Raw genomic sequence first — 8,965 nt, 5'->3', positions numbered from 1 at the left:
AGAGACCTGCTGCAACGATCTTTGCCTGACCTTCAGGTCTCGAGAGCAGACCTGGATAGGGCCAGTTCTGCCTTTCATCTTTTAGGAGCATTGGAACATTGTTATGTGATATTAGTATATGTCATTTTGGCGACGAGAGACATTTCGCTTTTTTGCCCCATAGTATGTAAATGCCCATTGCTCTTTAAATGATCAGAGTCATACCGTTTCTATGTATCTTATTATATTCCAAATCCTCATCATGTCTTGTAGCAATCAGCCAAAACCCTTTGTCACAGAAACTCTCGTATCTTGTGGTGCGTCTGTTACTTTTTCTTGATTCACGCAGCAGCCTTCTCCGTTGACACACATTTACGTCTCGCGCTTTCTATTTGTGTTCATGCTGCACGTGGGTGGCTCAAGGTCACTTTCTCGCCAGTCCTCTGAATGGCCTGGCAAGCATTCCTCCTCCCCTCGAGTCCCCTCCCCAAAACGCTAAACCTGTCTGTTTTAGGCAAATGAACAGAAAATGTGTTTGATCTTAACTTTCGTTTTAATAAAGTCTTCATTTAAGGATTGCCCCCTGTCCTGGCGCGTGTATCTAATTATTAACAACTGTTTATTTGAAATCCATCCTATCGAAAGTTTTATTTCCAAATCGTACGCGATGTTGCCAATAAAAAAATTCTATTTTATAGAGTATATTGTTTGTTCATACTGCAACTAAAACATGTTCATCCCCCTCTAAACACCACCTTCGTAATCTGCCCACTTGGTCGTTAATTCCAAGGGATACAAACACATGGATTTTCTTTATTCTGTGGAGTAACAAATAAATGCATGAGTTATGGGATGTGTGCTTGTCGTAGAACTAAAAAATATCTGTTAGTAAGCACCGCAAAGGTAGGTTGACCCTCTCACGGCACCTGGTACCCCGAGTCCCCGGAAGTACCCGCTGGTGCATAGAGCAGTGAGGGATGTTCACAGGCGGCGTGGGTATCCCAAGGAAGGCTCCGGCGAGTAGAAGCGGGGTTTAATTTTAGTGCAAACAAGGCTTGTTCTCTTGCCTCTTATTGGGCTAACATGAACGTGATGGTAAAGAGCCCAGCCTTCCATAGCCCACGGACCCGCGGCTCTCTCTGGTGCCCGAGAGCACGAGCTAGATGGCGCGTGAGCCGGGCGGAGGGCAGGCGCGCGCCATGCTGCTGACTCGAATGGTATCGGAGGGGTTGTTTGTGTATAGTGTCTGCCTGGTCTGCTGTGCATGATCGGAGGTGTCATCGAGGCATCTATATAGTCGTATCCCTGTACCTGTGTTGCGTTAAGTGTGAGGGTTCTAGCCTGCTTGCTATCTGTGTGATTTGTGGTAGGTGAGACCGGTGGTGTCTGTAGTGTTCACTGAGGCGGCTCTTAGAGCACGTGGGTGTCGGGCGAGGGCTGTTCTGTTTATTTTTCGTGTGATCAGTCGATTGGTCGTGTGTGTATCATTTTTGTTGCATATGATCTGCGCTACATATGTTCTGTGGATGACCTCTGCGTGTATGATATTTGTTATTTGTGTTAGTGGGTGGCATCTGTAGTGTAAGCTGCGCGGTGATTTGTTGTGTGTGTGATGTGTTTTGTATGCCGTCTCTGGTGTGCCCCGAGTCTAATGCGTGTGTTTGCACCGTGCTTTACCCACCATAAGCTTAAAGTTGTCTGTTTTCTCTGTTTTAGTGCATGTGTTACATGCGGTGCATGTGTGATAACAATAATGTCTTGCTTTGATATAGCGCTTCAACCGCCCTTCTGTGGTTACACGGACTATGAATGATAGGTAGTGTACTGTACTTTCAGTGACACGTGTTAGCTGAGATGCAGGAGTTGTGGGTGACCCGTGCGATCTGTGATGCCTCTTGCCCGTATACCTTTCTTGCAATGTATGTTATGTGAGTTAACTGTAATGTGTGACATTGTATGTGTGTGGCGTGTGCTCACTGGTCTGTAGTGTGCTGTTTATGTGTACTCAATTTGGATTGTGCTTTCTGAATTGTGCGTTAGCTGTAGGGTTTGTTTTCTGCTCTATATATTTTGTGTGTTTTCTACGAAATGCGGAGTAGGCGTTCTGTGCCCCGGTGATGGCGTGTGAGGTCGGTGGTTTTCATGTTATGTGACATATTGTGGACTCGATCCGTGAGGTGTGGTACCTGTGTGTTTGATCAGCAGTGTTTGTGGTGTGTGGAGAGTTCTACAGCACGTGAGGGGCACGTGTGTGATTTGTGGTGTGTGGAGTGTCCTACAGCGCGTGAGGGGCACGTGTGTGATCTGCACTGTGTGTGATTTGTGGTGTGTGGAGTGTTCTACAGCGCGTGAGGGGCACATGTGTGATCTGCACTGTGTGCGGTTTGTGGTGTGTGGAGTGTCCTACAGCGCGTGAGGGGCACGTGTGTGACCTGCACTGTGTGTGGTGTGTGGAGTGTCCTACAACGCGCGAGGGGCACGTGTGTGATCTGCACTGTGTGTGATTTGTGGTGTGTGGAGTGTTCTACAATGTGTGAGGGGCATGTGTGTGATCTGTACTGCCTGAGAGTTAAGAGTCCGGTGGGTTTACTGCCCCCAGGTTGTTGGTGTTAGTGTGGGGCGGTATTTGAAGTGCTAAGGAGGCACATTAAAGCTGTCAGTGCCTTGCTTCGATTTGAACTTACAGCCTCTTGTGCCACGGCTCCTCCACGGATGCTGGTCTTCCGGTTTCGTTCATGTTATCTGCAGTTAGGCATTCCACCTAGGTTAGCTATGTTTGCTGGTTCCAGTCAGGGGTTTGTCAACAGAATTAACATTTCAGTCTCGTGTGGCAGCACTGCTCTATACAATGACACTGTAAAGAAGCTGTTGGGGAGCGCTGTATGCACGTCTTCAAACTGAGGTTGGGCTGAGTGGTTGCCCGGTAATGGCTGTAAGAGAAGCTGTTTGTCTGGTCTGACCTGCTCGCCAAGATCAGACAGTCACCTCTGGAGAGGGCATCGCCGACGTGCCTGCTTCCTGTGCCAGACGCAGCCCTCGCTTGTAAAAGGCAAATGAGAATTCTTGAACACAACCAGAGTGGCCTGCGAGAGCTCACGCACAGAGGGCACGTGTGCCAGGCCCAGCCGTGTGCCACAAAGGCATGGAAGCGTTCCAATCACAAAGCCGCACACAGAAACACACACATGCACGCGGCCCCTCACATACGCACATGGAGCCTCTCTGTCACACATGCACCAGGTACAAGTAGCACTCTCTGGCAGTTTCATACCGATAAACTCTCTCATACCACTCTCTCTCTCACACACCCTCACATATGCACATGGAACCTCTCTGTCACGCATGCACCAGGTACAAGTAGCACTCTCTGGCAGTTTCATACGGATAAACTCTCTCTCATACCACTCTCTCTCACACACACACACACACTCACATATGCACATGGAGCCTCTCTGTCAGACATGCACCAGGCACAAGTAGCACTGGCAGTTTCATAGGGATAACCTCTCTCATTACACACTGTCTCTCTCTCATAACACACTGTCTCTCTCTCTCTCACAAACACACCAACATTCATGCACACAGCCCCTCACATATGCACATGGAGCCTCTTTGTCACACATGCACCAGGGACAGGTAGCACTCTCTGACAGTTTCATACGGATAACCTCTCTCTCATACCAGACTGTCATACACACATACACACATCCTGACTGTAATACATAGGATGTACAACTATAACTAGTAATCCCTCACGGTCTCATACATGCGCACACACCCTCTCTCACACACGCCGTCTCTTACACACTTAGGAGGTATAGCTGTAAGTAGCAGCCCTCTCTCACACCCACGAGCACACAGCCTCTCTCTGAAAGGGAAACACACGAGACACACCAATGGGCAAGACTCTCACAGTGCCACACTTGCCACAATCTCCTTCTCGCACATGAACAGTCTCTCCACACAGGAGGTAAGCGTAAGTAGCGCTGCTTCGCAGTCTTAACATACACAGGCAGCCTCTCTAGCTGCCACACACCTACTTTCACACTAACGTATCAGTAGTCTCCCCTCAGAGGCGTAGCGACCATTGGTGCATCAGGTGCAGTGGCACCGGGACCCAGAGCCATTGAACCCTGCTAAGTGCTGCATGTTGCTCCCCCAGCAGCAGTTAAAGGGTCCGTGTTCCTCGCTTGCACCAGTGCCCATGGCATGGTTGCTGCGCTGCCGCGGTCCCTCACACGAGCGCGCGGCGTCTCTCGCACTCACTCGCAGTATCATAAGCAGCCCTCTCTCATAGTCTGTGACACACCGGATGCAGTCGCTGGCTGTAGCCCTCTCCCAGCACCGAGGCGCCCTCCCTCTATTCTCACCCAGTCCCGGGGCCCCCGCACCCCAGGCCTTCACTGAGGGGTTCCCATCAGAGCAGCCTGCAGGAGATGGATTTTCGTCCAATGCCGTTGGGGGCCCTTCAAGAAGCACCGACGAGCGCCAGCGAGAGGCCCCCGCGGGACCCGACATTTCATTTCCACGGTGCAGGCAGAAGGTGAAGCTGAAAAACTGCTTCCTCTCCATCAACACAGCAAAATCTATTTTTTTTCATAACAGAAAAAGCATGCTCGTTTACCGGCTCGGTAATATTTCCGTTTGTAGAAATAAAAAATAAATAAATGTTCTGTCTGCGCCGATATGGTTCATAAATCAACGCCTTTTCAGATCTAAGCCATTTGCAACAAGGCAAAAAAAAAAAAAAAACAAACAGAAACACAAAGAAAATACAAATATAAAATATATAAATGTATAAAATATTCCCATCAATATGCGACACAGGTATGCGCGCAAGCCCACCCAGACAAGCACACAGAGACTTCATTCATATGTAAAAACAATTTCCTTCTTCAATAAGTAATTGCATTTCGTGTGCCTATGGCTTTAACACTCATTTCACAGCGCCAGTAAGCCCCGCACTTACAGAATACACAACATGAAATAACGTCACCATGACCGAATGCCAATGAGATGACTGGCTGGGTGGCTGGATGGATGGGTGGTGGGTGAGTGGACAGGTGGGTAGGTGGGTGGATGGATGGATAAGTAGCTGGGTGGGCGGATGGGTGAGTGGACGGGTGGATGGGTGGATGGATGGACTTGTTTCCAAAACTAGGTGCACCGTGGCACATTAGCATTCGCTGTGTCATCGGACACTGCCTTCCGATGTGGTTGTCGATTGCCTGTACACATCATGCTCTGGTCGCCACGCCTGTGGGTTTCTTCTCGTGAAAGGACGCGAGTTCTCGCCTGCAGCTGGGCTGGTGGTACACGTCAGGCTGTGTGTGGCAGGGGTTGGCCAGGCACACACAGGGGTAGCACCTCAGAGGAGCACCTGGGGACACGAGAACAAGACGAGACACTGAAAGTGAGAAAGGACACACCGCCGGTCTCTGGCGGCTCATCTGAACTTACCTGAAGCGAGGACGATGGTCGTGCTCGCAGGGTGCCCTCCCTCCAACACACCGGCCCTCAGCCCGGTGGGCCACTTCTGTGCGCTCACTTTACCGCCCCCACTAAACCGTGCGCCCAGGGGCCGGCGCTGGGAGGGTCTTCCCACCTCTGGCACTCTTCATTCATTTTTGATGCAGGGCCTCTGGTAACAGGCCAGTTAAAAGACCACTTCATCACAAGTGATGTGACCCCGGGGGAGCCCGAGCACGTCCCATGGAGGGCACTTATTCACTCTCAAGGAAGAAAGAGAGCGCGTTGACCCGCTCCCGCCTTCTCCTCACCAGAGCTGAGGTGCGAAAAGCGGGGGAGGCCCGGAGGGAGGATACCTGGCTGACGGCAGCTGTCAGGGCTCTTAGCGGCACCCGAGCCATCCATTGCACAAAAAAGCCACTAGCATGGCCTCAACTAACAGCAACAGCCCTACCACGGCTTTCAGCAACTAGCAGCACTCTGGACTGCCGGTCGCACAACCAGCCGCTAGCAGAACAGTAACTAATAGCAGTAGCAGCTCGACGCTGTCAGCAACTAACAAGAGCATAGGCCGCCAGCAGCACACACACAGCACTAGCAGACCCTTAATAGGAGTAGGCAAATCACGCTCTCAGCAGCTAGCGGCACCACAGACCACCAGCAGCACACAAAGCCAATTCTAGAACCTTAACTAATAGCAGCAGGCACGGGGCACCGAGCCCGTCTCAGCAACTAGCGGCACCATAGGCCACCAATAGCACACTCTGCTCTAGCAGACCCTTAACTACTAGCAGTAGACACATCACCACTCCCAGCTGCTAGCAATACCATAGCCCACCAGAAGACCACACATCACTGGCAGAACCGTAACTAATAACAGTAGGCATAACACCGCGCTCACCTTCCAGTAACATCAAGGGAGTCTGGCAGGACACACAGCCACTAGCAAGTCCCTAGCTCATAGCAGCAGTCTCAACGCCGCTCTCAGCAGGTAGCAGGCCCACGGGCCATCCACGGCACACTGAGCCAATAGTAGCACCGGCAGGGGGAGGGAATAAACCAGCAGCCCTTTGTCACTCTCAGCAACTAACCACTATCTGGGTCCCAGCCACGCACTTACCTACTCGCAGGGCCGTAGCTAATAGCGGCATCACGTCATCAACTTGAGTCACTAGCACACAGAGCCATCAGCAGCACACTGAGCCACTCTAAGGCCATAGCTACGTCACCATTTCAGTCACTAGAAGCACCTCGGGACACCAGCCTCACACGGAATCACTAGCAGCAAAGGGAGATAGGAGCAGCAGCTACACCGTGACTCTTAACAGGTAGCAGCACTGTGGGCCATACATTGAGCGATTAGAAGCCATGAAAACTGAAAGCAGAAATCACATAAACAACCTCGGCCACTAGCAGCATGCTAACCACTGTCTTTCCACCCCCTCTCTCCCCAGGCAGGAAACAGAGCCACCAGCAGCAAGAGTGGGCAGGGGGGTTTAAAAGCAACCGCCACATAACCACCCCCGTCCTCTGCAGGCGCTACATCAGGTGGAACTAATAGCAGAAACCTGAGCTAATGGTATCCTTCCACCACTAGCAACAGCGAGCTACTATCTGCAATCCGAACTAATAATAACAACTGTCACATTACCACTTTCAGCCACAAGCCGCACCTCGAGCTACCACCAGCAGACTCAGGCACTAAAGGGAAGTTGGAATAATAGAAGCACGCTCTCGTCACTCTGAACCACTAGCAGCTCTTGGGGACATCTGCAGCACACTGAGCCACTAACAACAAACTGATCAAACCCAAGCAGTCATCACTCTCACTAGCAGCACCCTGAGCAGCAAGATGAACTAATAGCAGCAGCAACATCACCAGTATCAGCCACTAGCAGCACCCTGAGACTTCTGCAGCACACTGAGACACTAACAACAAACTAATCAAACCTATCACTCTCATCAGCAGCACCCTGAGCAGCAAGATGAACTAATAGCAGCAGCAACATCATTAGTATCAGCCACTAGCAGCACCCTGAGACTTCTGCAGCTCACTGAGACACTAACAGATTGATCTACCCCAAGCAGTCACCACTCATTAGCAGCAGCACGAGCCGCCTCGCCTGTAGCACACTGAGCTGCAAGATTAATTTATAGCAGCAGCAATATCACCAGCATCAGCCACTAGCAGCACCCAGAGTTAATAGTAGTAGCCCAGGGTGTTCGGAACACCATGAACCCTTAGCAGAAACATGGACCGCTAGAAGCGCCCCAAGCAATTAGCGCCTGTGGGACTGGCACCCAGTACCATGAGAAATGAGCAGCAGCCCGGGCTCTTAGCAGCAACACCCTTGTGCCCCAATCCCTTTACCAGAAGTCACAGCAGCATCACGTGAATTAGCAGCAACATAACTGCACCCGGTCCTGCTAGTTGCCACACGGCAGCACCCAGGTAATTAACAGCAGCACCAGCAGCACAGCAGCTTCCAGGACAATCAGCAGTAGCTGCATCTTCACCTTTGCCGTCAGCTGACACCACAGCAATACACTGGTTACTTACATGAGCACGCACTGCAACCTGGCAATTCTCAGCAGCAATAGGTAAACTAGAAGCAGCACAGCAGACCCAAGGCACTTCGCATGGCAGCGCCCCATGGATGAACAGGAGTCTCAGCAGTACCCTGGTCACCAGCAGTAACCGCAGCAGCTGCTTAGCACGAGCCCCCAGGGACATTAGCTTTGCAGCTCCATAGGAAAGAACAGCCGTCACGCTAGTGGCATGGTTATTTTCAGCAGCTCTAGCCCTTAGCAGCATAGGCTGAGGCAGTCCCAGCCACAAGAATACATTGGGCGTGCTCAGCAGCCTGCTTGTTATATGCAGCGCCGAGGGGTTTTCGCAGCAGCACATCGTCACCATGAGATTTAACAGCAGCACCCTGTCCCGTGGTTATCACTCACTGCAGCACGTAGGGTAATATCAACATAGCAGCACCCTTGGAATAGGCAGCAGCACAGCAGCTCTCTCTCCCATTAGTAGAAACCACTGAAACACGGGGGATAGTAGCAGAAACGGCAGCGCCCTGAGCCGAAGCAGCAGCACAGCAGCATGCAGGACCATCTCACCTGTTAGCAGCAGTCACAGATGCACACTGGGGGCACACCAGCAGCAACAGATTCACCCAGAGAAGTAGTACTAGAGGCAGCAGCACCTTGTGAGTAAGCAGCACAACAGCAGGTCCCTAGCCCAATTTGCAGCAGCCATAGCAGACCGGGGGGGGGGCGTTGTATCAGCAGAAACTGTAGCGCTCTGGGAATTAACAGGAGCATCCTAGCCCATTAGCAGAAGCCACAGCAGCACATCGGGAAACGTCAGCAGAAAGACAAGTTCCCTGAGAAAAAGCAGCAGAACAGCAGCACCCTAGTAAACCAGCAACAGCACCCTGGCACATTAGTATTAATCACAGGAGCACCCTGGACCATTAGTGACAGCCACAGCAGCGCACACGAGACGCATCAG

This window comes from Triturus cristatus, chromosome 10 (assembly GCF_964204655.1).
Source record: "Triturus cristatus chromosome 10, aTriCri1.1, whole genome shotgun sequence".
In the NCBI taxonomy this organism is placed as follows: domain Eukaryota; kingdom Metazoa; phylum Chordata; class Amphibia; order Caudata; family Salamandridae; genus Triturus; species Triturus cristatus.
This window is presented reverse-complemented; position numbering follows the sequence as displayed.